Source organism: Entelurus aequoreus, linkage group LG05 (assembly GCF_033978785.1).
Source record: "Entelurus aequoreus isolate RoL-2023_Sb linkage group LG05, RoL_Eaeq_v1.1, whole genome shotgun sequence".
Classification (NCBI taxonomy): Eukaryota; Metazoa; Chordata; class Actinopteri; order Syngnathiformes; family Syngnathidae; genus Entelurus; species Entelurus aequoreus.
The window spans coordinates 18,794,593-18,803,242 of record NC_084735.1 but is presented as its reverse complement, the minus strand read 5'-3'; positions in this window follow the sequence as shown (position 1 = coordinate 18,803,242).

The following is an 8,650-nucleotide window of genomic DNA, read 5'->3' as shown; positions in this document are numbered from 1 at the left end:
TAGCGGCACAAGTTGCCAGTTAGAGATTATAACACTGGTTGTCCACGAGCAATTACCATCTAGTTGCCATCGAGCGATTAGCGGCACAAGTTGCCAGTTAGCGATTAGCTGCGCAAGTTGTCAGTTAGCGATTAGCAAATTAGTTGTAAGCAAGCAATTAGTGCACCAGTTGTCAGCTACCGATTAATCCGCTTATTGTTAGCTAGCGATGAGCAAAGTAGGTGTAAGCTAGTGATTACCACACCAGTTGCCAGCTAGGGATTAACACACTAGTTGTCAGATAGCAATTACCGCACCAGTTGCCAGCTAGCGATTAGCGGCACAAGTTGTCAGTCAGCGATTATAACACTCATTGTCCGCTAGTTATTACCGCACCAGTTGCCCGCTAGCGATTAGTGGATGCAAGTTGTCAGTTAGCGATTAGCTGCGCAAGTTGTTAGCTGGCGATTCGCAAATGAATTGTAAGCAAGCAATTAGTACACCACATGTCAGCTAGCGATTAGTCCGCTCGTTGTTAGCTAGCGATTAGCGAAGTCGGTGTAGGCTAGTGATTACCACACCGCATCTAGCAATCAGCACACTAGTTGTCAGATAGCAATTACCGCACCAGTTGCCAGCTAGCAATTATTGGTGCATGTTGTCAGTTAGCGATTAGCTGCGCAAGTTGTCAGCTGGCGATTAGCAAATTAGTTCCAAGCAAGCAATTAGTGCACCGCTTGTTCTTAACTAGCGATTAGCAAAGTAGGTGTAAGCTGGTGATTGGCACACCAGTTGTCAGCTACTAATTAGTCCATTAGTTGTCAGGTAGCGATTGGCTGCGCAAGTTGTCAGTTAGCAATTAGCGGACTAGTTGTAAGCTAGTAATTAGTGCACCAGTTGTCAGCTACCGATTAGAACACTAGTTGTCGGATAGCAATTACCGCAATTTGTCAGCTAACGATTAGAGATCTAGTTGTAAGATAGCAATTAGTGCACCAGTTGTCAGCTACAGATGAATCCACTAGTTGTCAGTTAGCAATTAGCGGTGCAAGTTGTCGGCTAGCAATTAGCAAACTAGTTGCAAGTTATCATTTAGCGCACTAGTTGTCGGCTACTGATTCGTCCACTAGATTTCAGCTAGCGATTAGCAAGCTAGTTGCCAGCTGGCGATTAACAAACTAGTTGTAAGACTGTCAGCTACAGATTAGTCCACTAGTTGTTAGCTAGTGATTAACGGTGCAAGTCATCGGCTACCGATTAGTCCACTAGTTGTCAGCTAGCAATTAGCGGGCTAGTTGCCAGCTAGCTATTAGTGGCGCTATACTGTATCATTTGAATATCTTAATATTGCTCAATAATGAAAGTTGAAGACCCCTAAATCCCGGGAATGGAACTACCATGGGGGTGTGGGCTGTAACACCAGCTGCTTCTGTCAAGCAGCTTGGCCATATTTTCATGGATACATGTTTGGAGCCGACTCTTTCTGGAGTTGTTCCTTGACATGACAGAATGTGGATGATGAAATGATGGCCCACAAGAGATGAGGTCATCCAGCAGTTTTCCAGGAAGGGTGGATGCCAACCTCCCAAGCTCTTGCACATTTGTGGTACTTCCTTGTTTCCTTGCTATTGTTTACTTTTCTGCCTTTTCCTCATTTTGTTGCCGCGGCGACACAAAAACCTGTGTGAGGTCGCCCCCGTATCATTGTGAACATGACGATATCACTGTGCTGCAAACTTTGTTTGTCCAATTGTTAGCATTTTTATCTTATTAACGATGATCTTTTTTGTTATTCAATATTAGTTTTTGGGTTATTAACTATTATCATTTGTTATTAAATATTATAATTTTTATGTTAACTACTATAATTTATTATTAAATATTATAGTTTATGTTAATTAGTATAATTTGTTATTAGATATTATAGTTTTTATGTTATTAACTAGTATAGTTTTTGTTATTAACTATTATAGTTTTTATTTTATTAACTATTATAGTTTTTATTTTATTAACTATTATAGTTTTATGTTATTAACTATTATAGTTCTATGCTATTAACTATTGTAGTTTTTATGTTATTAACTATTATAGTTTTTATGCTACTGTTATAGTTTTTGTTATAAACTATTATAGTTTTATGTTATTACTTATAGTTTGTCATTAACTATCACAATTTGGATGTTATTAACTATTATAGTTTTTATGTTATTAACTATTATAGTTTTTCATGTTAACTATGATATTTTTGTTATTAACTATTATAGTTTTGTTATTAACTATTACAGTTTTGTTATTAACTATTACAGTTTTTATGTTATTAACTCTTATAGTGTTTGTATTAACTATTATGGATTTTATGTTATTAACTACTATAGTATATAGCAGGGGTCACCAACGCGGTGCCCGCGGGCACCTGGTCGCCCGTAAGGACCAGATGAGTCGCCCGCGGGCCTGTTCTAAAAAAAAATTAAAAAAAAAAAAAAAATTTAAAAAAAAAAAAAAAAATTTTTTTTTTTTTTTAAATTAAATCTACATAGAAAAAACACAAGATACACTTTCAATCAGTGCATCAACCCAAACAACCTCCCCCATGCACACTCATCCACACCCACTCACACAAAAGGGGTTATTTCTTTCTGCTACCAATATTCTGGTTCCCACAACATAGACAACACATCTGCAAGGGACACAGTCCCTGAAGCACACATGATTGTATAGGCTGCTGGTCCACTAACATTTTCATTAATTACTATTTTTTATGTAATTATTTTTATATTGTTTTACTTTCTTTTTTATCCAAGAAAATGTTTTTTATTTATTTATCTTATTTTATTTTATTTTTTTAAAAAAGGGCCTTATCTTCAACAGACCAGGTTGTCAATGATATTAGATTTGTTTAAAGGTTTTTTTTAAACCAGACCCAGTCCAAATAATGTCCAAGTCGGACTCAGCAACACACACCTTCATTCATGTACACAGAAAAAAATTAGGGAACACAACAGATTGCATATAATTTATAAACAAAATTACATTTTCAAAATAAGCATTTATGTACAGTCCAGATTATGTCCAGGTCACTCAAATTAGGGAACACAACAACAGATATCATATAATCTATAAACATAATTCTACTTTCAAAATAAGCCTTTGAGGACTTCTCATCTTTTTTTTAATGTTTTTTGGCATTATCGTTTTCAACCATGTAACTTTCTAAAGTTAGAAAATACTGAATAAATGTCTTAAAGAAAGTAATACTAAGTGAATATCTGTTTTTGGCCTTAAAAATAAACATTTTACCGAGTACTATAATTAAATTGACTAAATCATGATTGTCAATGAACTCTCCTAAAATAACAGAAACCACATTAAGCTTCATAAACAAACCAATCCTTAAACACATTTTTTCAACTTCCACCCAAAACAAAGACACAATATGACAATACCAAAACAAATGCAGGGTGGATTCAGGCTCCTGACAACAAAATCGGCAATCATCTGACTCTGTCATATTCCATAATTTTAACATTTTCCCTGTGGGTAAGAAGTTATAAATAATTTTAATTTGAAAATAACGATTTTGCACATCGATACTGGTTTTATAGATTAGTTTGAATATGGCATCCCATGGCAACGGGCAGTCAAAAAAGTCCTCCCATTTTCCATATGTGTTGTATGGGGCAGCCTTCAAAGATTTCTTTATTAAATACAAATTATATATTTTTCTATTTATTTTAGTTCCTTTTTGCCAACTAGAATTTCTTATTAGAGGTTTACAAACTAATAATTTAGTAGTTCCATAATTAATTATTTGTTTCCATCTTTTCCCAATTACTCCAATTAGTTGATAAAATGAAAAGCTTGAGCAAGCATCACCATACATAGTTCTAAATTAATCATACTTCATAATTTTACCATTCTCATTGATAATATTGACAAAAATGATTCCTCTTTCAAACATATTTTTCCAAAAGAAAAGCTTTCCATCTATTACAATATTAGAGTTCATCCATATTAACTGCTGCAAAATATCGTCTCTTTTTTCTGGCACATAAAATTGAAAACACCACTATGAGTGGATTGTTTCCTTTATGAACCCCGCCATGTTTCCCAGCAGACTCTCTGGGAGGGGATCACTTGTAAAAAAGGATACAATTTCTTTTGATACAGTACATGTTTTTTGTCCAACAGGACACTTGTGTACCACTCAATGTTTAAATACATCTTTGGAAGAATTGATGCTTTTAAAGACAGACACATAGCTTCAAGGTTGAGAAGTTTCAGGCCCCCATATTCATACTCTTTGTACAAAACCTTTCTTTTAATATTTTCTGGTTTGCCGTTCCAGACAAAATCGAAGACCCTCCGCTCATAAATCTTAAAAAAGTTTTGTGATGGAGCTGGTAATGACAAAAACAAATAAATAAATTGAGGAATAATTAACGAGTTGGCAATAGACATTTTACCATACAAGGTTAGGGAATTCCCTTTCCATAATTGCATAATTTTGTCCAGCTTTCTTAGTCGATTATCATAATTTACTGAGCCTAGATCTTCCAGATTTTCTGGGACAACAACACCAAGTATGTTAACTGGTCCATCTGTCCACAAAACAGGCACTTTGCATTCCTTTCGAAAGGACGTTCCCTTTAGATTTCCGATCCTTAACATTTTACATTTATCATAATCAAGCTTAAGGCCAGATTGCTGTGAAAATATGTCCAAAAGATTAAGAAGGTTCCGCAAACAATGAGGAAAAATCTTATCTTTGTGAATCAGCCTTTTCTGACAAGAACTTCATCAAGAACAAACACAGAACACGCCTCACTGATGCACATCTGCAAGACTCACTCAGAGTTGCAGTGTCAAGTTACACACCAGAGTACAACACACTAGTTAACAGCATGCAATGCCAGGCTTCCCACTAACTGACAAAGAAACAGATAACAGATTTGGTGTCCAGTTCAAAGTGTGACATGATTTAAAAAATTGAGAGTTTACTTTTGTATTTTACATGAGTTATTATTTGTACAAACATGGTGCAATTTAATTCATGATTTGTTAAAAAATGTTAGTGGCTAGCTAGTTAAAATGGGATATTGTGATTTCACAAGACTGTCTTAGAAGTGATCATTTGAAAATGTTCAATTTGAAAAATGTGCACTTAGAGAAAATATAAAAATAAAGTGTTGCATATTGATATTTATCTGTTTCTATGTATATTTATTGTGAGAAATCATTAAGATGATCACCACAAAGATACATATCATTAATTATTAATAATAACAGAGTTAAAGGTAAATTGAGCAAATTGGCTATTTCTGGCAATTTATTTAAGTGTGTATCTAACTGGTAGCCCTTCGCATTAATCAGTACCCAAGAAGTAGCCCTTGGTTTCAAAAAGGTTGGTGACCCCTGGTATATAGTAACTACTATACTATTATAGTTTTTATGTTATTAAATATTATTGTTTTTACATTATTAACTATTATAGTTTTTATTAACTATTATAGTTTTTGTTATTAACTATTGTAGTTTTTATGTTATTAGCTACTATAGTTTGTATGTTATTAACTATTATAGTTTTTATGTTAACTATTATAGTTGTTGTTAATAACTATTATAGTTTTTGTTATTAACTATTGTAGTTTTATGTTAGTTTTTATGTTATTAACTATTATAGTTTTTATGTCATTAACTATTATAGTTTTTATGAACTATTCTAGTTTTTATGTTATTAACTGTTAGTTTTTTAACTATTATAGTTTTTACATTATTAACATTATAGTTATGTTATTAACTATTATAGTTGACTATTTTAGTTTTTATGCTATTAACTATTATAGTTGTATATTATTAACTATTATAGTTGTTTAACTATTCTAGTTTTTACATTATTAACTATTCTAGTTTTTACATTATTAACTATTCTAGTTTTTGTTATTAACTATTCTAGTTTTCATGTTAACTATTCTAGTTTTTACATTATTAACTATGATAGTTTTTGCTATTAACTATTATAGTTTTTATGTTATTAACTATTATAGTTGTTTAACTATTCTAGTTTTTACATTATTAACTATTCTAGTTTTTGTTATTAACTATTCTAGTTTTTATGTTAACTATTCTAGTTTTTACATTATTAACTATGATAGTTTTTGCTATTAACTATTATAGTTTTTATGTTATTAACTATTATAGTTGTTTAACTATTCTAGTTTTTACATTATTAACTATTCTAGTTTTTGTTATTAACTATTCTAGTTTTTATGTGAACTATTCTGGTTTTTACATTATTAACTATGATAGTTTTTGCTATTAACTATTATAGTTTTTATGTTATTAACTATTATAGTTGTCATGTTATGAACGTGTTATTATTTATAACGAGCCCCCCCCCCCCCATCTTGTCAAAATCTCCCCCAAACTTGTCCCAATTGTTTGTGCTGCACTTTGTTTTGTTTTTACCTTGTTAACTATTGTACAGTTTGTGTAATTAACTATTATATTTGTTGATGTTATTAACGTGTCATCCTTCACAACCCGCCCCACCTTGTCAAAATCTCCCCAAACATTTGTGCTGCAAAATGTTTCCTCCGCCCCATTGGACTTCCTTTGTTATCAAGGATTGTAGTTTTTATCTTATTAATTAATTATAATTCATTCTTCATACCCGTCCCAAACATTGGAATTTTTTCCCTGATTAAATAAAGGTTAAAAAAAATATATTTTGTCAACTTTATTGTACTTTCTCAGTTATGGGGCTGGTCATTTATAATAAAACGTTAATAAAATTGGGCACCACACGATTTGATACGATTCTTGGGGGTAACGATTCCATTCAGACTCGATTGAGAAAATAAATAAATTTAAAAAAAATTGATTAAAAAAAAAATCGTTCAAAATAAGAATCGCGATTAATCGGAAAATCGATTATTATTCGACAAAAAAATGTGCAGCTCAAATATTCATACTTGCAATGATAAGCGGGGTAACTTCACACAAGTGTGTGTGTGTGTGTGTGTGTGGCGTTGCCATGGCGACGAGGCCCAAACATGCTGTGCTCCACTTGTGGAAATGCGATGACTTATTTTTGTGATCATTAGCGGCGCACTAACACGTAGACCATAATGAAATATGCCGCCATGACGATGAATGTAACAGCTGATGATATTTGCTTGTGTTGTTGTTGTGTTATTACTGTGTGTGTGTGTGTGTGTGTGTGTGTGCTTGTCGTTGGTTAGAAAAGAGCAGCGTACTTTGCAGGATTCTTCCATAGATGGAAGTTTAGCTCTTGTCCATGGTGAGGTTACGCAAGGCGACCCCACGCCCTCGTTGTATTCCCTGGACTTCGCCTGCGGGTGTCAGAAGGCGTCCAGACTCAAGTCCAGGTCTGCGGTCCTGCGTCCGGGTGCGAAGCGGCGCTGGCGCGCGACGAAAGGGAAGGAGATAAAAAAAAAACGCGTGTCGCTGTGGGATGATGTGTGTGCTCAAATAAACTCCGAAAACACGTGACTCCTCCCGGTTCTTGTTGCCTCACACACGATCCCAAGTCCTAAATTGTGTCCTCACACACATTCTTGTCTTTCTTACCTTCTTGAGACCTCCAAGATTTGTATTTACAAGTTTTTAATCATTATTTACTTTATTTCATTATGTCTCTGTATACATATTTATTTTATACATTTTGGGGCGCATTTCAATCACTTCAAATGTTGACACACACTTGTTATTTCATATGTTGGCCAGAGGGGGAGCACTTTTAAAAACGACACAGTCAATTTGGGGACCACCCTCATTTTGAGCTACTTTTCCTTGATGTCTCAAGAAAGGTCGAATACAAGAACACACACACACACACACACACACACACATTCTTGTATTTCTTACCTTCTTGAGACCTCCAAAAAAATGCCTCCCTCTTTAGGACCACCTTTCCTGGATATATAAAGATTTTTATTTACAACATTAATAATATATACATACTATGCAAATATAAAAAAAGGTAAGCTTTTAGTTAAATACTTTTTTTTAAATAAATTTCTTGTTTATAATTGGTTTTTAATCATTATTTACTTCGTTATTACAGTATGTCTCTGCGTCCATATTTATTTTATAAATTTTGGGGCGCATTTCAATCACTTCAAATTTTGACACACAATTGTTATTTCATATGTTGGCCAGAGGGGGGAGCACTTTTAAAACCGACACAGTCCATTTGGGACCACCCTCATTTTGATAGATTTCACCAGCAAATGAGACATTCTCTATGAGATGTTATTGGGACCATGATTTATGTCCTCACTTGTTCACACCTCCTCATATGGAAGCTGCTTTTCCTTCTTCATGTCTCAAGAAATGTAGAATACAAGAACATACACACACACACACATTCTTGTATTTCTTGCCTTCTTGAGACCCCTGAAAAATACCCACCTCTTTAGGACCACCCTTTCTAGATATATAAAGATTTGTATTCACAACATTAATAATATATACATACCTTGCAAATGTAAAAGAAGGTAAGCTTTTAGATAATTACTTATTTTTTTCTTGTTTATAATTGGTTTTTAATCATTATTTACTTTGTTATTACAGTATGTCTCTGTATACATATTTATTTGATCATTTTTGGGGCGCAATTCAATCACTTCAAATTATGACACACACTTGT